This window comes from Pinus tabuliformis, chromosome 3_1 (assembly GCF_031772625.1).
Source record: "Pinus tabuliformis cultivar Carrire ecotype Pingquan chromosome 3_1, CPIR1, whole genome shotgun sequence".
In the NCBI taxonomy this organism is placed as follows: Eukaryota; Viridiplantae; Streptophyta; class Pinopsida; order Pinales; family Pinaceae; genus Pinus; species Pinus tabuliformis.
In genome coordinates this window covers 798,194,227-798,217,449 of record NC_142301.1, presented here as the reverse complement: position 1 = coordinate 798,217,449, position 23,223 = coordinate 798,194,227, and positions in this window count along the sequence as shown.

The window sequence follows — 23,223 nt, the reverse complement described above, 5'->3', positions numbered from 1 at the left end:
CTAGATTCTATCTCTATGCCAAGCTAGAAAAACATGGAAAATGATGGCTAAAGGATCCCACTCCTTCGCTTGTCGATTTTTTTGTATTTTTGGAATAAATTTGAAGTTTTTCCCTCCAAGTCTCATGCTTCTGCATCACTGAGGGAGAAACTCTGAAAAGAAGAAGAGTTGCGCAAACAAGAGAGGGAAGTGCAGAAGGAAATAGGCGCAAACAGACGAAGCAACGCCCATACAAGTAGTGGATTCATCAAAAAAGCTGGAATCAAGCAAACAAGGTGAACCATCATAGGAGCAATACTTCTCTCATGAGATAGAACAAGCACTTCGACATTTGGATGAAAACATGGAGCAACAAGAGTTGGAACAGGACACTGACCTCATGCCTCACCACAAAGAGGCTGACTCACCCGCTTCAATGCATCCAGATGATGAGCAAGTCTTGAATGACCAAGGAGGCACTGACATCCTTAGTGATTAGCCAAAAGGAGAGATGCAAAACATCTCATTCAAAGAATCTCAATATAGAGTTGTGCAGTCTCTCAGAGTATCAAATCTGGAGGATCATACACCTCCTGTGTAAGTTGAAGAACGAGTGATCGTGACTGATGTGCACAAACATCCAGCAGCCTTGGCCAATGCAACTAGAGTGTACATCGAAGCCACTATCTCAAGTGTTCGCTTTCTTATAGCTAAGAATGAGCGAATGGCGAAGGAACTACATACGACCAAGCAAGGAGGAGACTTGGTGACAATGTCCGCTCGAGCCGAATTGAAGAAGGCAATACAAGACGAAGTATTGTCCCTTGACACAGTTATGCGAGCATTGTACTCCAAGTTTGGTACCATGCACAAGGAAGTCGTCCATCTCAACAGATGGCAACAGCGATGTGCTAGGAGAGCACGTATCTTGATGAACTTGCATGCTGTTGTTGATGACATGCAAACATGGATGATGAAGTATGAGGGAGCCCCACTTCACTTACATAAGATGATGAGGGCCAATGCGGTCGAGCTGATGGCACGTATCCAGAGTTATATCTAGAACTATGAAGAGCTCCCATAGCTCATCACTAGCATACATGCTTTCCATGCACGAGTATTCAAGAGTTTTGATGTTGTGGTGTGCACACATGCAATCCCATCAGGTGAAGACAAAGAAACAGGTCCAACTAGAGCTTGACTCGTACTTGGACGAGTTGATGCGCATTTCCACCAACCTAGACTTACCCATCAGTGCAGACATCATGCACAAGTATGTCGTTGGTCTGGCGACGTTGAAGAAAATGATGCACATGATTTCAAACGAATTGGACAGAGGAGCCCGAGCAGTGTACACAGATGCTATGGAGGCAAGAGTCAGGTTTCAAACAGATGTCATCACGAAGCACATGGACACCATCAAGGACTATCGATCTTGGCATCAATTTGTTACTGTTGATCAGCATGAGGATGTTGAGGAGTTGGACTTCCATGGTTGTCTAAGTCAGAGTGATGTCTAGCATGGCTTGCTAAAGCCATTTTGTTTCACATGGGTACATGTGCATTGTAATCTAAAGTCATGTCAAGTGTAACTAAAGTGTCAATAGTTGGATGTAACAATCATAGAGTAGGTGAAGAGTCAAGAGGGTAGTTGAATGGTCACAAAGGGGAATGTCAAGGGTCACCCCAACCTTTGCTATAAATAGTCCCTCATAACTCATTGTATAGGTTTTTTATCAGCCAAGCTTCTGATAAGACTATCTTGGAGAGAGCTTGGACAGTATTGTAACGTGCCTTGGCTTCTCCACTACACAAAGCTAGTACATCTCTTTGGAGGAGCAGGTGGATGTGGCTGTAATGTTCCACTATTGGAGCTAGTGGTTGGACATGGATGTATTGTATGACTGGAACTTACACTTCTTTATATAATAAGAGCCAACATGTTTCATGCATATGTTGTATTGTATTCCAGCTATCTTGTTCACTCTAAATGGCATATGTATTTTCTTTTTTATGCATGCATGTATGGAATATTCTATATGAGTATGTATGAATCTTTATGAAATGTGTTGTTGGTTTAACCATCACTTTGGATTGTCAGCTAACTTGATTTCTAGCTTTTGATGTATCTTCGCTCGTGTGTTCCCTTCCCACCCAAGTACTATTACAGGTTTCTAAGGGGCACACTCATCTCAACCCACATGTGTTAGAACCTCTCATGCACCTTCCTTGACTCACTACAGTCGTCACACCTGGTGAGTTCTAGTATTGTAGCAATAATGCTGCAACTCCTGGGCTGCCTACTTTACTCTTATCAACCTGGTAGTTCATAACAAACTTGGAAGCATCGGTGTTGTATACACAAGGATTAGTTCTTACTGCAGGTTGTCACTTGGTCAGCCAACGCAAGATCACTAGGAGCTCAAGCCAACTTCTATGGATTCCAGAAGAAGCTCTATATGTGATGAAACGAAAGAAATATAGATGTTATTCTAACTGCAGAGAGGAGAAAGATTGAAATGTAAAGCAAACCTAGTGAACCCTAGTTAACCAACTAATTCTACTTTTGCAGAAAGCGCTATGAAAACCATGAAAGGAATGCCATTGCCTATTCAAGGAAGTAAACAACATCTAACTATGCTATTTCTGGAAGTAAATAAGCAAAAAACATATTTTTGGATTTTTATGTATTTTTATGTGAATTTGACATGCATGTAATTTATTGTATGTGAATGTGGCAGCGAATAGGTGGTGTTGAAGGGAAGTTTTTGGACTTGAGAGGGTGTAGGATGGTGTGGTTGGGTCCTAGGAGGTCTCAGGTGGCCTTTTGGAGGCTTTTCCCACACTTGGCCTTCAAAAGGAAGCCTAAAGGAAAATCTACAAGAGGACACATGAAATCTATAGGAGGAAAAACAACGTTCTATAGGAGGCCTACAGGAGGAGGCCGAAAGCAGTTTTCACTGTCTTGAGGGTGTAAGAGTGGGTGAAAGAGGTGGATGAAGGTTGGAATGAGGTGTTAGGGTGCCTATGGTCTACCATGAACTACCAAGAGAGAGAGATGATTGGATTTGCTCAAGGAGAGAAGAAGAAGTTCTATGGAAAATGCAAGAAACTAAGGCAGAATTGAGGTGAGACTTGGGCGACCTATAGGGCATGGATAAGATGGAGGATGGGATGGATGATAGGCTGACCTGCTGCTAGAAGAGATCTGCTACAAAGGAACTAACAGTCAACCAATAAGATCAAACAAGCAATGAAATGAGTGCATCTAGAAAAACAGAGTTTTGCATCAAACTAGTCTAAACTATGATCTATGAAAGGAAATGCTGAGGAATGTTGCAAGAAAGGAAAGCATGAAAGAATAATATTTCAAATCAAGAAGTGAGCATGATGAAGAAGACCTAAAGCAAAGCAAAACTAGACTATTAACCTACTAAAAAGTTGTAAACGCTAGAAATCCTATGAATGAGGAGAATCTGTGTTTTTGGGGTAGCAAGAGGGTCTTTGCCTCAAATCATGGTCCCAAAGGGAGGAAGAGAGGCCAAGGCACTATTTCTAGCCTTTTGAATCTTCTCTTTATCACTGCTTAACCTACTATAGAAACCATGAATGGAAGCAAACTACTGAATCATCAAAAGCAACCTATTCTTAACCATAAAAGAAATACATCTAACAACAACCTAATCTACAAACTGAAATAAAGCATACAAATACAAGTAAAGAGGAGCTTGGCTGCTTGTATTGGGCCCTAACCCAAGAGCTTCAGCCCTCTGAGGTAACTTAGTGCTAGCTCAAAAATGATTCCATCTTTATTATCAAAACAATAACAAGATTACATGAAACTGTCACAAAATAATAAGCTCGAAGTTGGAGCAGAGTTTACATAAGAAAAAATCCAACAAAAATCCAACCCTAGTGAGGCCCTAGGCCTCTCTACTTATACAAATGAAGCTACCAATAGCTTCCTTAAAATCAGGGAGGCTTGGCTCCCAAAACTTGAGATAATCATCAGTCATCCTCCACTTGCTCGGTTGCCTTCTAGTGCATGATTCAGCTGCTTGTACTCCGAGCTTAATGAAGGGGAATTTGAAGTGAGGATTAATAAATGAGGAGGATTCCCTCCTGTAAGTAATCTCCTTTGTCCACTTCGAGTTATTGCTACCATTTTTCCACTGGATCCTTGACTTTGACCTCAAAATTCATCAATAATCTGCATTAAACACATGTTAGACCACATAGTGTCATAACTAACTCAACTCACTCCATAAGCATAAATATAATCAGAAAATCATACAATAAGCTAAGAGAATGGTTGATTTAACTAGGTTATAAGGTAAAATGAGCCCATATAATTACCCATTTATGAGGCTCATCATCACCCCCCTACTGAAGGTGTTGCTCATCCTCTCAACAACTTAGTCCATCTCCTCATCTTTTATGGCCCTGGTGGCCTCCCTAGCATCCCAAGCTTCTGATGTTGTCTCCTCTTCCTTGTCATAGAATCCTGCCTTTTTGTCTATCTCTTCCCACTGCTCCTACTCTTCTTCTTCTCTTCTATTTTCCAGCATGCCTAACAGCAGTGGAGGACTCAGTCTGAGGCCAATCCAGTTGACCTTTAGCCTCTGCGTGGAGCACTTGTACATTAGCACTCTCCTTAATGCCTCCTTCATCCTCATGGGGGAATGATATTCCCTGATCTGCAGACTGTGTGGTAAGGTGTTCCATCTCCTCATACATGCATGTACACAATCATCACCAAGTAGCCTTTCCATATCCTCAAAGTGTGCAATGGCTTGTGCCTGATCACTTATATATCTAGGGGCAATCTGAGGATTATTGGCAAGAAGGTTGTGTGTGCTAATGAGTGCCATGGGATCTGATGGCTCAGCTCTTATCATTAATGGATCATTCTGCTCTTTTATCATCAATATTCTTATTTCTGTTGCCCTCAACTCTTCATGGTTCATGCATGAGGCCATGGCAAGTAGTTGTAGGTACCCTAGCCTGGCATTGGGGTCCCACACATTCATGTCGGTGAGGGCCATGTTATGTAGGTAGAATTCTACCATCTTTGCCTTATCCTCTGATGTGCTTTGGTCACACAGGTCCATAAACTGCCTGTAATATTGGAAAGGCATTGTGCCTCTTTGTGCCAAAGTCTTTATCTGAAATTGTAACCATTGGTCCTTGAGATATAGGCCATAGGATTTTGCTGGTGTTCTACATTGCAATGCCTCCATGGATAAGCTGGCCATGCATGCCAGCTGGATCTCTTTCTCTTGCATCTGCCTCTTTAACAATTCATTTTCAGTTTCAAGTTGGGCTCTTGTAATTGCTTCCATATGTCTGATAGCACTCAACTCTCTACCCATTTCTCTGAGTTTGTTTTCCATATGGCCAATATCCTCAACTCCTTTGGATTTGGCTATTTGCATCCACCTATGTGTTCTTATTCTCTCTTTCTCTAATTCAAAGAATAGTGGAATTGCAAATTTTTGTGGAATTATCTTTCCTCCCTCAAGAAGATTGTAGTAGGAGGCAAGACTAGGCTGGGGATCAGGTTCTTGTAGCTTTGTTTCTTCCTCCTTTACCTGTGGCTGTCCTTCCATCCTTTTCTCAAGCTTTTGGGTCTCCTGTAGTTTTGACAGTGTCTCCTGTAGAACTGTCTGAGCCTCCTGTAGGACTGTTTTTGGGTCCTGTAGTTCTACCTTTTCTTTCCATGTGGGAGATCTAGGAGTCCCTCTTTCATATGTGATAGCTAACTTGGAATGGGATTCTTTTCCTTGGGCATAGGATGAATCTTCAATTGTAATTGGCACTTTTGAAGAGGGTTGAGGTTGGCCTATTTTGATTCTTGTGCTCTTCCTTGCCCTGAAATACATGGAGGCCTGTCTTTTCCTATTTTTCTTTGGCTTAATTGGTGTACTGAGGGAAGTGAGGGTAGCTGCTGCCTCCATTTCCAGAGTCTCAGGGGACCCTTCTCTTTGTTCTGCCTTTTCTGCCTATTTTTCTCCTCCTTCTGTCTCTTTTTCTGTCTCTGTTTGCTCTGTTTCTTCAGTTTTCTCCTCTTCTATCTTAGTTTCTTCCTCCTCCCTTCCTTGTTCTGCTAAGTCACTAGTTGCTTCACCTTCTCCCCGTTGCTGCTCTTCCTCCTCACTGCCAGTAGGACTGATATAATAGGTTAGGGCCTTTATGTCATCCTAAGCTATCATGTTTCGGAAGACTTCCCATGCTATAGGGAGTGTGAATGTATGGAGGGATTCTTCCGCTAGGATTTTGATTAACCCATGGTGAGATAGCTGCTCTGAATTCCCTGCTTGAACTTTAGTGCTGGAGTCAATGAGGGACTGCAGGAGGAAGTAGGGGATGTTGAGCTTCTGAGGTTCTGGAGTGTCCATGCCATACCTTAATTCATGAAGGATTCTAAAGTGATAACCATAGACAACATTGTACCTCCCCTCATAGGAAATTTATTTGATTATTTGGTAGCTAACCTCATCCCAAGGATATGGTATGCTAGCCCTTCTAATGCCATTTTTATCCTCTACAGGGGTTTCATTGTTTTGGAAAAAGTTTTTCTTGGTAGCCTGGCCAATTGGTTTCTCATCCTTACTCCAAGGCAGCCCAAGAGGAAGGGTGGTGACCCTACTAATAAATTCAGGGGTTATCTCCATGCAAATACCTCTAAAGGTGACAGTGGCATGTGTTCTTGTGTGAGGGACCAAAGAGTGGGAAATTTCCTCATCAAACGCTCAGAATTTCTCAAAAAAGTTCATCCAATTTGCTCTTGTGAATATATCCACTACTTGGGGATGTGCATGGAGCCTGGTGGAGTTAGTGGGCTCCTTTCTCATAAATCCTCCTGTCATTTTGTTTATACTCTTTTGGGAAACCAAATGTGGAGATGGAGACAACAATTTTTTAGAAAAACAGAGAAACAGAGGAGACTGTGTTTTTTTATTTTATTTTTAAAAAGCAGAATTTTTTTTTTTATGTATTTCCTCCTCCTAAAGGCTTTATCTCCTCCTCAAATTGAAACCACTGCTTGCATATATTGATATTCAATGGGGTCATGCATAGAACCTACCTCCTCAAACCGAAAATTGTGCTAAAACCCGTGTTTTATCCCTTCAAAACAGTGCACTACCCCTCTTGTAGAATCCTGCTATCCCTCCTGTAGAATTCTTGTAGGTGCTCCTGTAGAACCTGTAAGTGCTCCTGTAGAAAACGTTGAGAGCAGGAATATGGGAGAGATCGATGGAGGACGATGGTTACGAGGTTGTGGGGGCACAAGGAGACTGTTGTAGCTGAGTTACGATGAGAGAATGAGGGAAAAGGTGGTGAGAGTGCTCGGGGAGGAGTACTTATTACCCTTTCTAGATATTTCTGGTGATGGGAGGTGAGATGACAAAGTATACGTTGCCCAGATTAGGACCGTTGGTCCCCACCTACTTGGTCATGATGGCCCTTCCTCGTAATCATCCCTCATTATTGCATCAGAGTTAACTCTTCCTCCCACTACCTGTCCTTGGCATCCTTTATTGGAGTTGACTATGCACACATGTGGGTGACATCTCAGTTAAATGGAGTCAACTAACTGAAGGTGGCCAAGTTAACTAGCCACCTTTCCCTCATTCAACCTCAACCATCTCATTGCTTTTGCATGACTTCTAATTACACCAATGCAAATAGAGGAGTGACTTAGTTACTTACTTGTGATCCGAGTGTATTTGTTGTGAGGTGTTGTGGCTTTCTCTGCTGCATGCCTTCATTTCCCTTTATGCATGTTGTTGTGTGTTTTTTCAGGTTCTTCTTTTGCTGGAGCTGAGTTGCATGTGCCTTTTCATCCTTCATAAGTGTTTTCCCTTGCTGCTGGTGCTGGACTTTATGGGATCAGCTATTGTGGGTTTGCAGGACAATGACTTGTTTTGTCGATATCTCACAAACGGTATACTAGATTGACCTGAAACTTTTTGAGCATGTTTCCATCATCATTATGCACCTCCCCATAGAAAAAATTTGGTCAATGGATGCACGGATCTCGAGAAAATGCAAAAATGGCTGAAGGTAATGGAGGTCAATTTCTTCGATACCATGCACTAGAATTTGCTGAAATTGCTTGGGCATGTTACCATCATCCATATTCATCTCCCCATGAAACATTTTTTTAAATGGATGCACGGATATTGAGAAAATGAAAAAATGGCTGAAGGTGATGGAGGCCAATTTCTTGGTAACCGTGCACTAGAATTTACTGAAATTGCTTGAGCATGTTACCATCATCCATATGCAACTCCCCATGAAACAGTTTTTTAAATGGATGCACGGTTTTCAAGTTAGGGAAAAAATAAATTTCTGCTCTATGTATTTTTGTATCCTATAGGAAAACAGAGCATCCTGTAGTTTTTTTTTTTTAGGACAGCAAGGAAAATGAGTGGTAGAAGCTCAAGAATGATGGGTGGATGGTGAAAATAGATGACGGTGATGGATTGGCATGGCCTTGGCCTTGTTGGAGCATTTGAGCGAAGTAGGAGAAAGTCAAAATTTGACTTCTTTTGACTAGGCTTGACCAATTTTCCTTTTGGTACCAACTTGTTCTTGTTGCTTGTAGATGTTGGAGAGTACATGCATGCATGGAGCAAGGATTTTTATTTTTTATTTTTTCTCTTTTTTCTAGGCCTACTAGCCGCCTCAATGAGGTTTTCAACTAGTAGGTCTGCCTAGGCGCCTCAAAGGAGGTTTTCACCTAGGATCTTTTTTCTCTCTTTTTCTTCTTTCCAACCCATTGACCGCCTCATGGAGGTTTTCAATCAATGAGCCAATCTGAGGTGCCTCCAAGGAAGTTTTCACCTTAGATTTTACTTTTTCTCTTTTTTTTCATTTTTTTTTTCTACCCTACCTTACTTGAAAAACAAAATCACTTTCAACTATAAGAATACTTCCAATGGAGCCATGTGCACATCAAGATGATAGACAGAATGATGTGGAGGCTTGAAATGTATGCTTTGACATGTACCTAGATTTCAGAGACCAAATGATTTGACCTTGAAAGGATCAAGCATAGTTGAGGAAAAGAGTGATGATGCAACTTAGTGACTGTCTGGAACCATATTTCAATATAGTTGTGATGTCCTTGGTCCTTTTGCTGATTTAGATCATTCTTCATGTCTTCTTCTACCATGACCATCACATCTTCCTCTTTTTGCTGATTTTTCTCTTGAATACATGGAGGATTTGATGGTAACCATGAGGGAGCTCTCTCAATCTCTGATTTTGATGTCTTCTCTTCATCAAGTGCAACCCATGGTTCTTTGATATTTTCTTTTGAATCTTCTTCTTCTGGATGTGGTCCTTCAATGATATCAATATAACCTCTTTTTTGCATTACTCTTCTTGAGCTTTGGTGAATACCATTGAGCTCAAGAGGAGTTGTTTGGAAGTGTTGTACCTTAGCATTGTAAATGGGTTGAGCTACTTCAATGTGGGTTTGGAAATGGTGGTACAGGTAGTCGAGTGAGAGTGTATATTTGAGATGGATGTGGATGGGGTTGTGATTGGGTAGGTGGTGGAGGTAGAAGAGTGAGAAGAGAGATGTATTGGGGCATCCACCCCTGATGAGATGCATTCCATTGAGGTTGTGGCTAAGCATAGGGTTGAAATGAATGGGTGGTTGGTTGGGCATGATATGGAGATGTGAAGGACCAAGGAGGAGGTGTGGACCAGGAAGGATGAGCAAGGGGGCCCCAAGAAGGTATGGATGTGACTTGGTTGGGGTTGTAGTATGCCTGAGATGTCCCTTGCATCCTCTACTGATATGGTCTAGGTCCATGCGGCCTCCTTTGGTTTATGTAATAGATCTGTTCAGTGGCTCCTTCGGCCCCTTGGTATACAACTTTAAGTTTGAGCAAGGACGAGCACTTGTCTATAGAATGATTTTCTTCACAGATTGAACAAACCTATATAGACTTCAATGGGCATTCATTCCTGGGATGCCTCCTGGTGCATCTAGGGCAAAACATGGCCAAAACCCTCTCTGCTTCCTCTTGTTTCCTTTTGATATGTAAGGTATCCATTTGCATGGAAAGAATCTGCTCACTCTTGAAGTCTTCCAGCATGTTTCCAATTTCACCTTTAATGGATGAGTTGTAAGAAAAGGTACTGCCCCCAACATTTATGTTTTCAGCCATTGGCTCCAGAGGAATGTTTTCTTCTTCTTCTTCCCCTAAAGGTTCTTCAAATATGTCTGGAAGTTCACCTAAGGGTTCTTCTTGATTGCAGCCACCGAAGAAGAGAGAAGGTTGGCTGTGTGAAGCAGTGGGGGTGTTGGGCAAAAAATTTCCTGAGTTATCTCTATTCCTACGAGGCATGAAAGGAAATATTTTTGGTTGGTTTTTGTTTCTTTTTCCCCACACTAATAGTACCTGCAAAACTGAAATTGATTGAACAAAACAAATTGCAACTAACTGAAATGAACTTGCTGAAATGAAATTTGCAGAATTGAAGAGGAAAGCAAGGAAATGCAGAACTGAAGGAAAAGGAATGACTAGTCTACTCTTGCTGAAATGAAATTTGCAGAATTGAAAAGGAAAGCAAGGAAATGCAGAACTGAAGGAAAAGAAAGGACTAGTCTACTTTTGCTGAAATAAACTATTAGCATAATGTTGCAATAGAAAATAGAAGAAAGCAGTAATCACAGAATACTCTGACGCTTCCACGACAACAACACCAAAAAGTGGTGAGCGCCAATAATGCTGCAACTCTTGGGTTGCCTACTTTACTCTTATCAACCCGGTAGTTCGTAACAAAATTGGAAGCGTCAGTGATGTATGTACAAGTATTAGTTCTTACTCCAAGTTGTCACTTAGTCAGTCGGCGGAAGATCACTAGGAGCTCAAGCCAACTTCTATGGATTCCAAAAGAAGCTCTTTATGTGATGAAAGGAAAGAAAGATAGATGCTATTCTAGCTGCAGAAAGGAGAAAGACTGAAATGTAAAGTAAACCTAGTGAACCCTAGTTAACCACCTAATTCTACTTTTGTAGAAAGCGCTATGAAAACCATGAAAGGAATGCCATTACCTATTCAAGGAAGTAAACAACATCTAACTATGCTATTTATGGAAGTAAATAAGCAAAAAACATATTTTTGGTTTTTTATGTATTTTTATGTGAATTTGACATGCATGTAATTTATTGTGTGTGAATGTGGCAGCGAATAGGTGGTGTTGAAGGGCGGTTTTGGGACTTGAGAGGGTGTAGGATTGTGTGGTTGGGTCCTAGGAGGTCTCAGGTGGCCTTCTGGAGGCTTTTCCCACACTCGGCCTTCAAAAGGAAGCCTACAGGAAAATCTACAGGAGGACACAGGAAATCTACAAGAGGAAAAACAACGTTCTACAAGAGCCTATAGGAGGAGGCCGAGAGCAATTTTCACTATCTTGAGGGTGTGAGAGTGGGTGAAAGAGGTGGATGAAGTTTGGAATGAGGTGTTAGGGCACCTATGACCTACCATGAACCACCAAGAGAGCAAAGATGATTGGATTTTCTCAAGGAGAGAAGAAGAAGTTCTATGGAAAATGCAGGAAACTAAGGCAGAATTGAGGTGAGACTTGGGTGACCTATAGGGCATGGATCAGATGGAGGATGGGATGGCTGATAGGCTAACCTACTACTAGAAGAGATCTACTGCAAAGGAACTGACAGTCAACCAATAAGATCAAACAAGCAATGAAATGAGTGCATCTAGAAAAACATAGTTTTACATCAAACTAGTCTAAACTATGATCTATGAAAGGAAATGTTGAGGAATGCTGCAAGAAAGGAAAGCACAAAAGAAGACTATTTCAAATCAAGAAGTGAGCATGATGAAGAAGATATAAAGCAAAGCAAAACTAGACTATTAACCTACTAAAATTCTATAAACACTAGAAGTCCTATGAATGAGGAAAATCTGTGTTTTTGGGGCAGCAAGAGGGTCTTTGCCTCAAATCATGGTCCCAAAGGGAGGAAGAGAGGCCAAGGCACTGTTGCTAGCCTTTTGAATCTTCTCTTTATCACTGCTTAACCTACTATAGAAAGCACAAATGGAAGCAAACTACTGAATCATCAAAAGCAACCTATTCTTAACCATAGAAGAAATACATCTAACAACAACCTAATCTACAAACTGAAATAAATCATACAAATACAAGTAATTAGGAGCTTGGATGTTTGTATTGGGCCCTAACCCAAGAAATTTAGCCCTCTGAGGTAACTCAATGCTAGCTCAAAAAGGATTCCATCTTTATTAACAAAACAATAACAAGATTACATGAAATTGTCACAAAATAATAAGCTCGAAGTTGGAGCAGAGTTTACATAAACAACAATCCAACAAAAATCCGACCCTAGTGAGGTCCTAGGCCTCTCTACTTATACAAATGAAGCTATCAATAGATTCCTTAAAATCAGGGAGGCTTGGCTCCCAAAACTCGAGATAATCATCAGTCATCCTCCACTTGTTCGGCTGCCTTCTAGTGCATGATTCGACTACTTGTACTTCGAGCTGAAAGAAAGGGAATTCAAAGTGAGGAGTAATAAATGAGGGGGATTCCCTCCTATAAGTCCTCTCCTTTGTCCACTTCGAGTTATTGCTGCCATTTTTCTACTGGATCCTTGACTTTGACCTCAAAATTCATCAATAATCTACATTAAACACATGTTAGACCACATAGCATCATAACTAACTCAACTCACTCCATAAGCATAAATATAATCAGAAAATCATACAATAAGCTAAGAGAATGGTTGATTTGACTAGGTTAGGAGGTAAAATGAGCCCATATAATTACCCATTTATGAGGCTCAGCAACACCCTTGCTACCAATAGAGTTATTTTACTTGAATCTGTGTGAAATTGTGGTCAAGGCATTACCATACAACCCACTACTGGGACTCCTACACCAAACGGTCTAAGGTCTAATTGGGACTTCTTACTGGGGCGATCCCCTTGACATTTTGGCAGGTCAAGCGCTGTCGACAAGTAGTAATCAATAATATTTTTGTGCATATCTTGCACATGTAAAAATCTAAGCATTTGTAACACCCTCCTCCCACATCTACCCAAGCAACTAGCCAACCGGGGTAAACATGCGATGAGAGGCCACTATGATATGATTCGACCTCCTAAGTCACCTTAAGGAAGTGGAACCGATGGAAACACACCATACAGACATCCAACATCATCAACAGAACCCTCAGAGGACAAGTCATCCACTCAGACAACCTGTCCCTGGGTCCCACTACTATTTTAGGTCTCTTGGGCCATAGTCACTCTCATGTTATGGGCAAGGGAGCAACTAGCAACCTAAAGTCGCTCTCACAGATTTGCCTGCCAACGAATGTGGACCAAAATTGTCAATGTTGTGCCAGAGACTCTAGGATTTGAGCCACTTTTTCGGGCCTAAAGCCCAGGTCACTACCCATAACTGATCCATCTCCTCAAATCAATAAAGTAACAGGGAAATTAAATTATTAAAGCAAATACTTGTTCAAGACCTTGACTGGTTCCCTACTAGCCATGACAGGCATTTCATCAAACATATCGTCGACATGTTATCTACACGCGTAAATAACAGAGTTAAGCGCATGGATCTATAACTTATCTAAGAATCATTATGAACCATTGTTTCCTCGTGCCATTTTTTGCATTATCATCTATTAGGCCATAGACACATTATCCGTTCACATATAAGAAAACATGTTGAGAGCCATACATAGCTGCGTGCATATAACTAGCATAATAGGAACAAAAATACAATAAACATATAATCCATCAATTCCATAAATACATTAATACCTTTACACAAGAAAATGAATGGAATGGAATTCTCAGTAATGAATGCAATGAACCAACTAGAGATGTGACTACCATGTTCCACCCAACTATAGAATGTCTGAGCCAAATCTCTCTTCAACCATTCACCCCCACGTCATATTCTACACATGAATGTGGGATCTCATAGAACACATCAATCAAAACTCATCCAGGGATTCCAGAGGCCATCCACCTCAACCCATCAAACAATGATTCCACCTCACATTCAGACATCACCAAAACCATCATCAAATTGGTTTCCATCCAAGTCTTCTAGAGCTTCTAGAGCGTGTGTCCAACCAAGGCTTCCAGGACTAGTAACTCAACCCACCAAGGGCTTCCAGAGCATTTGTCCAACCAAGGCTTCCAAGACTAGTAACTCAAGCCACCAAGGGCTTCCAAAGTTTTTGTCTAACCAAGGCTTCCAGGACTAGTAACTCAACCCAAGCTATTACAGGGCTTCCAGAGCGTTTGTTCATCAGGGCTTCCAGGAATAATAACTCAACCCAAGCTAAGGAACATGATAACCAACCAAAACAAAATAGTGAAAGTAAACCCACAATCACCAGGGCTATCCAGGAAATGGCAAGGCTAGGCAATCCACTATTGATCTAGGAAATCCTCCATGCCAATGACATATCACAACCAAGAAACCACATGCATATGCCATGCATGCCAAAACTAGTGAAGAAATCATACATGCAACTCAGTACCTGCAAGCAAATCTGATGTAGTTGCTGATGTCGATGCCTTCTTGTGCTTTCCTTCTGTTCCTTTGCCTTCTTACTTCAAGAATCCAAGTATGCCACACCCTCCAAGGGTGCTCCAAGAAAACTCTATGTATCCAAGAGTATGAGAGAGAGAGAATAATGAGAGAGAGCTCCAACACTAAACTGACAAAAAGTTACCAACTGATCCTCAGAAGCCTTTTTATGAATGATACCTCTTTTTTCTTCATTTTCCATTATTTTCCTTCATTTTCCTCCTCACATGCAACCTGTGACTTTTCCCCTCTTTTTTCTCCTAATTTCCATTATTTTCATAAATAAATGTGCCAAAATGCCTTTGAATGCCTTAGCCATTGCCATTGCCAATTTCCTTAGCCATAAACAACCAAATGAACACCCCCTAGGATGTCTTGCCCAACATTCAACTTGGAATAAGTGTCCCAATCATCCATGGTTATTATTTTTAACATTTATTACATGGAAGTTTCACCAGGGTTGTTACAGCATCCATGTGCATGCGACAAAATCCTTTCATATGTTTATCCTAGCTATAACAAATCCCTTCATAGCTCTATTGGTCACAATCCTTTTCATGTGTGCTTGGGGTTGTAACGATTAGCCCAACTTCATGTAGTTATTCCCATTTCATATTCTCTAGTAGAGTCCTTTGATGCTTAGTTCAAGGAAGATATAGTATTCAAATTCATTGAACATATCCAACACCTAAAACAATAAGTTCATGTTATCTCACAAAAATCCAATGCCAAGTACAACGAACAACATGATCAATATAGGGATCCACACAAGTTTTAGGTTGGTGATAAGCTGTGGTTGTATTTAGAAAATTAGTGCCTCATAGGCACCCATAGGAAGCTCATACCACTTTGATATGGGTTTTACACAATCACAAAGGTTGTGGGTGAAAATGATTTTGAATTAAGAGTTCCCCCTATCCTTAGCTTGCACTCAATATTTTATGTGGATTTGCTTTGACCATGTTTTCCACCTTTGAGGTAGCTAAGAAATTTACATGAGCATAAAGGCACTATATTTTCTCCCTATTCAAAGTCAAATATAATTTCACCCCTCCCCAACACCACCGCCCCACATTGTTAGATTATCATACTGCAATATTTAAAGTAAGAGATTATCTGAAAACTACTCCCTACACTAATAGGGACCATATAAATTGAGTAAATATAGTGAGATTCCTAGCTCCCTACTATGTACCATATTACAAATTCATGATAAAAAGAAAAAGAAATTGATCAAAGAAAGATTCATATGAATCCCAATGATAAAACCCATAAAGAAGCTAATTTAATCCAAACCAAAAATCTCCCAATCAAAAATTAAATTTCTCAACTCTTGTATGACTATCCCACAAAGCCCCATCATCTCATGTATCATAACAAAATCTGGATTATCTAATTCTTCTATTATTTTAATGGATATATATTTTTCCCTCCATCCCAGGCCTCTCATATTAAATAACATAATATCCTTAGTTAACTACCTTGGGGGAAATTCTTGCTTTAAGAACCCATAAAAGCATTCATTGTTTTTCCTGGTAAATTTCTCTTGATTCCTTTTCTTGTGCATGCTTGAGAGAATATCTATGCCTTTCTTTCAATGGACCAATATCCTTAAGTTGACCAAACCTTAACCCCCCTAAAACTACTGGCACCTGAGAGGATTTTTTACAACATAGAAGCTATGTATCCCTTTCACTAGAGGTTGAAGGGGGATTTGGAAGATATGGCCTATGGGTGTCCATATATTGGAGAGGAAATGATCCCACTTTATGACCCCACTTTATGTCTCAAATTCTTAATCCTTGAATTAGACCAAGGGGAAAGAAAAAAACATTGAGAATGAAATCTAGAATTAGACCTTGTATGATTCAAGATAGGTAAAGGTGACATTATAATATTAACCGAGGATTATGGTGTAGGAGAACCTTTGGGCCATAATTCCTTTGAATTATTCCATTGAGAAGTCTAGTTCACTAATAAAATTGGCCACATGGTCAGAATATTTCTCCCAAAACTAAGAGACTATAATTATTGAGATATACATATTTCTAAACAAAAATTCCTTTTCCATATCGACTCTCCATGGAAATTGGATTTTGTAGTAACATCAAGTAAATTCTTCAATTAGAAAAGTAGTGGATTGTGTGGTTGAATGTGTGAACAACAATTTGGTTGAGTAACAGACTAGTAAATAGTTGATTGAGAGGTCAGCTAGTGATACCACTAACTGAGTGGTCATAGAAATCCACTGATGGTTATCTCCATTGAAGTTCTAACATATTGTACTTGAATTTCTGAAGTGCATATTAATTCCCCAACACCATGTTTACTTTAGTGGAATGCTAAATCAAATGAAGCCATTGGAATTAATGTTGGTGATGTTTCTTCAGGTTTATAGACTCACTTTTAGGGGAAACGTGCCAGTATTTCATTTATGGATCCTATTCATGAAACTTGTGATCTAGAATCATATGTGGATGGACAAGGACAACCTAAATGGGAATAGGCTATGCAGGTCAAGATATATTCTCTTTTGAAGAAGTAAACTTGGGACTTAGTTCCTCTACCATAAGGGAAGAATGTCATGAAGTGTTGATGGGTATCTATGACCAAATTCACCTCTAAAGGTGCTTTTTAGCATCATAAGGCTTGTTTGGTTGCAACAGGATTTTCGTAGCAAGAAGGCATTGACTACACAATTTTTTTTCCCCTGTTGCAAAGATGAATTGTGTTCAACTAATTCTTTCTCTCCTACCTATTTTGGATGGAAAATTAATCAAATGGATTTTTAATAGTGCCTTCCTTCATGGTGACTTCTTTTAAGAAATACACATGGAAAAATCCCCTAGTTTTGTAATAGATTATAGTCTTGTTTTTTGACTACAAAATTTGTTGTATGGTTTGAAGCATGCCCCCCTATTTTGGTATGATAAGATTGATTGATTCTTTCTCAATATTGGGCTCAAATGCTATGAATTTGAACACGATTTTTATGTATTACAGAATAATGGTGATACCTTGATAATTGATGTCTATGTTGATGATTTCATAATAACCAAAAATATCATTGACTAAGTTCTTAGATTAAAGAGTTAACTTGTTGACAAATTTGAAATCACTGACCTTAGTCTTTTGCATTTTTGTCTTGGTTTCCAACTTTTCCCATTACTTGATGGTCTCTTCCTCTTTCAATCTAAATATGTAATGGAATAATTGAAATGATCATTTTCTACACCCTTTTAGTCAAGTATCGCGCTGACTAAAGAGTGCACCTCTCCCAGAGTCGATGACACCCTTTTTCAATAATTGGTTGGTGGTCTTATTTACTGAATCATGGTCAACGTGAAATTTCTTTTTTCTGTTAGTGTGGCTTCTCGATTTATGTAGAATCCATGAGAAAGCCACTGGAAAGATGAAAAATTAATTGTTCACTGCATTTAGGGTACCTCCAAGTTTGGTATCAAATACTATTGGCGTTCAAATTTATTTGTTGACTTCACCAACTCCAACTGGGAAAGGGATAGTGATGACAACAATCCACTTATGATTGTCTCTTTTTCCTCAATAATATACCTATGATTTAGTTGTGCAAGAAACAATTTATTGTCTCTCTATCAACTATGGAAGTTGAATATCCTGGATGGTACTTCCCCACATTTCGTGGATGGTAAACTGGGTAAACAACCGACCTTGGTTATGGGGCCTCGTCCTAAGGGAATTGAAGAGAGTCAAACCCACGATCAACAACAACTAGTAACAATATCAAAGAACTTTACGTCTGACTCTAGACCACTTGAACTAACCCTTAGAGACTATCCAAAGTGTTCGTGTGTGTGTGTGATTTTAATCATTACACCGAGAGGCACTCTATAGCTCAGTGTGGGGGAGACTTGTATAAGTTAGGCGTAATGTAAGAAAGATTGCACGTCAATATTTTTTAATGTCAGCGATAGTATAACTAATAATAATAATTTAAAAAACAACAAAATTCAATGTCAACTTCAACATAAAAAATGTATAAATATAAAACATACAATCAATCTCTCAATCACTTAATCATTGAATTTGTCCGTGCACATGAATAAGTGGGAGTAGGTGAAAAGTAGTTGCAGGACCTCAATACTACAGAAGCAAACAAATTGAGGTAAAGTGCAAACCTTTCAAAATCAATGTCGTTTGGATAAGTATTAATATTATATTTGCCTATTTTATTTCACAACATTTTATTAGTTTGTTTTGTATGAGTCACATTTGAGCTTTATTGTTTTTTGTTATTATATCTGGAAATTTCTATCATTTTCTCATACCACTAAAATTCTGGAATTTTTGCGTGGATGTTAGATTCTTCAAAATCTGAAAAATTACTTGACTTTCCATTTCACTGCTCTAATATTGACAACGTCAACGTCCCTGCTAGTAGCTCCAAATTCTATAGGATTTTCTTGATAACCTACGCCCCACACACTCTACTAGTCATTTAATTTTGATATCAAGGATGACTCCCCACGCACTTTGCCAAATAATTTTCTTTTCACTCATCTATATATGAATATTGGTTTTGTATACATATATGGTTATATGAAATTACGCCCAGAAAAAAACAATACCTTCAATCTTCTACTCCAATTATACTAACTCCATATTCATGCTCTTTATTCCACTTACACTAACTCCACGTTCATGCAATTTTCTAAGATTCTCATTAGACGAGACCTGCTACAAGACACTCCATGCCATAAATATAGACGTATCAAATTAAAAATTCTCTCAAGTGACATTTGAAGTGAATAGACGTATTTCGCAATTCTGTGTGACATGTCAGTAATAAAATATATAATGTGGAGCCTATTTAATGGCTCCATTTCTCATCCACAAGTCCCCATATTGTTCCAAGTTCTTAATTCATTGTACCAAGTTCTAAAGTTCTTAATTCACTATACAATATATGTGGCATCTTATGCTATTATATTGATAACTTGTAATGGTATGACTATTTTGATTTTGACAATTTAGAGTTTTAAATATTTTAAAAATATATATTTATACTATTTTGATTTTGATTTTGATTTTGAATTTTTTTTTTAAGAATTTTAAAAATTATATAATATGATATTACTATTAAATATTATAGTGTATGAATAGTGTTAATATTTATATTATTATTAATTTTTTTGTCTTGTTGTCAGAATTTATTAGAGATTATATCAGGCTTGATCTATGGCTTGAGAAACCGCCCAAAAACATTTAAGCCATCAAAATCACTCGAGATCGCACCTGCATGGGCCACATCAGTGCTTAACATGACTGTATTTTTGCCCACAGAATTTTGAACCGGTGACCTTCACATCACAGAGTGGCTTAACAATACACCCCATCACAGTCTATTCTACGTGAGTGGATTATATTATATTAAATATTATTCATTAACAATATTAATATTAAATAGTTATAATATAATTTTATGTAGTTATCAAATATAATTTTCCACAACCAATATAATATTAATAGTATAATAAACTATAATATTAATATTATATCAAATTTTCCCACGAAAAAATCGTAATTTCCATTATATAGAAATATTGAAAATTACATGTTGTAGTTTCTACATATATATCATATGCCAGAATTGTGGCCTATATGCCACTATATAAAAAAAAGACCAATATATCCTGTCACAGTGAGGAGTGGCTTAAAGCACTGTAGCATAAATATATACATAAATAGATTAGTTGTCCAAAAACTAAGTAAGAAAAAATAAATTCAGTCAATACAAAGCATGTAAATCATGTAGTTTCATCCACCAAATGTTGTTGTTCTATGAATGGCCTGTGGTAGTATTGATAATATGTTTGTTCCTATTGTTCTTGAATTATCCAATGACCCTGGTTGCTGCACTGCCTCCTTGGATAGGCTATTAGAAATCTGGTTCATTTCCTTATATATATGATGACATGAAATAAAGTCAAAATGTACTTTAAGAGTCATAATTTCATCCAAACAACTTCTGAGTATGTGCACGTGACATTGAGCCTGTAGATTAAACCAATTAATAACAATTTTGGAATCTCCAAATATATGAAGTTGCCTGCATCATTTCTCAAGGGAGGATATGAGAAGAAGCCCGAGGGAATTTAATTCCGAGTAATTGTTGGTGCCTCTGCCTAAGCCCATTTTCATTCTAAAAAAATGATCTTCTTCTAAGTACAGGATAGCCCCCCCCCTTCCACATCCATTTTCTTGAGCATATCGGTTAAAATATGCCCAGGGCTTCGATTTGTCAATAGTTTTAGGTTGGATGATACGATGATGAGGGTTTTGTTCTTCATTTAGGATCAAGGAGAATAAAGCCTCAATATGAGAACATGTAGATGTCCAATCAAACCTCTTATCATGAATATGTACTGATTCCTAGCTATCCAAATGCCTCGGTAGACCAATATGGGAAGATTGTGAAGCTTAATTGGTTGGGCTTTATTCCACCAAGATACCCATGCAGATTGAAAACCTTCCCCTTGCCACCTAATGCTGACTGATAAAGATTGATAAACTTGGTTCCAGATGAGTTGAACTGATGGACACCGCAGGAAAAGATGGTCAATAGATTCAATCCTATTTTTACATAAATGCACCAAGTAGGGCCTTGGAAGGATATATGCTGAAGGTTGTCCCCAGTTGGAACCTTATTGCACATGAGACACCACATAAAAATTTTGCTTTTGCAGGGCCTTTTAACTTCCATAGCGATCGCCACCACCATTCTTTTTGTTCAGGTTCATGGTTTGCATAGATGTATAGGTAGCCTTCCTTTGGAGTATATTTACCTTGAGTTAATATGGCCCATATAAGTTCATCATCCCGGTCGTTTATCCTAACATGTGATTCCGACAGGGCATTGATGTAATTGGTCCATTCCTATCTCCAATGCATAGGGATCAATAATTCATGAGCAGTTCTCCACTTTTGTCCATAGTTGGTTGAGTTATCAGGATCTACAACCTAATGAAGGTGACTAATACCCGCCTCCTCCAAATACTGAATAAGGCCGTGAGGCAGAATATGAGCATTTCCACACCCTGACCAAGCATCCATACCAATTCGAACATTTGTACCAGCCCCAATTCTCCAGGCCAATCTGGATTTAATGACACCAATTGAACTAAGTACCTCTTTCCAAATGGTAGATACATCCGTCCTGATTCTAGTAGGTCTCTAGATCCATTCAAGAATCGGGATTGGAGAAATATATTTTCTATAAACTACAACAGTCCATAAATTGTTAGAGGTGAGAAGCTTCTTTTGAAACCAACTGGATCTATCATATGCTTTTGAAAGATCAATTTTGAGGATTATACCTTTCATATTCTTTACTTTGATATAATGCAAACCTTCCTAGGAAGTTCCAATAGCCTCGTGTATTTGTCTATGATTTAGAAAAGCAAATTTCTCCTTTGATATATACTGGGACATAATGGGTTTGATGCGATTTGCAATAATTTTAGCAATAACCTTGTATAAGCAATTACACAGGTATATATGGCTAAAATCATTGAAAGATCAGGGCTTGTCAATTTTGGGGATCAAGGCAATAAAGGTTGAATTGAATTCATCATACATTCTGCCATTTATCCTACATGCTTCAATAACCTTAACGAGGTCTTGCCCCATCAGCTCAAAAAAGGTCAAGTAGAATTCAACAAGCCATCCATCCAGACCTGGGCTTTTGTTCTTCTTGAACCATTGCAAGACCACCTCTAGCTCCCCCATAGTTACATGTCTATTCAGCTCCTCATGTGCATACTCATCCACAAACCGGGGGAATAGCCTGACAATTCTAAAGATCTTAGCAAGATATGCTTCACGGGGTGCTTTAAATAACTGACCAAAATGATGAGTGCCCATGTTTGCTAGCTCGTTGAAAGAGCAAACTGTGCCACCATCATCATTGTTCAAGGACCAAATCATATTAATGGCCTTCCTACCTCTCGCACACTGTTGGAAAAAATTGGTATTATTGTCACCTTCTTGAAGCCAAATGGCTCTACCTTTAAGATGCTAGGCCTCCTCGTTCTCTCTTAAAAGCTTTCTCCTTTCTTCTTCCAACCTATACGCTGGAGTTTTGATTCATTGGAAATAAATCCTACATTATTAGGATCTTCAAGTCTGGCTGACTCAATCTCCATATTGAACATTTTTTTCTTCATCCTTCTTTTCCTTAACCTTTTCCCATTCAACTATTTTATGTTTAAGACAAATCAATTTATTTGCAAAAACAATGACGATTTATCTTCAAACTGTGACCCATCCAACCATGTCTCCTTAACCAGACGATGAAATGCATGCTACTTTAGCCAAGATGAATTAAATTTGAAAGGAGCCCTCGGTTTAGGGGATGAACCAGCTATTTCAAGAAAAATGGGCGAATGATCTGATATACCTCTTGATCCCACCCGTTGTTTGATTATATCAATCATATCCAGTAGAGGGGTTTTTATAATAAATCGGTCAAGATGCCTGGCCAACATGGCATCCCCTATCCTTCTATTTCTCCAGGTCAGTTGAATCCAAGCTACTTCAATATCAAGGAGATTATGATGATCCAGGATATGTTGAAAAAAAGCAGTAAGTGGG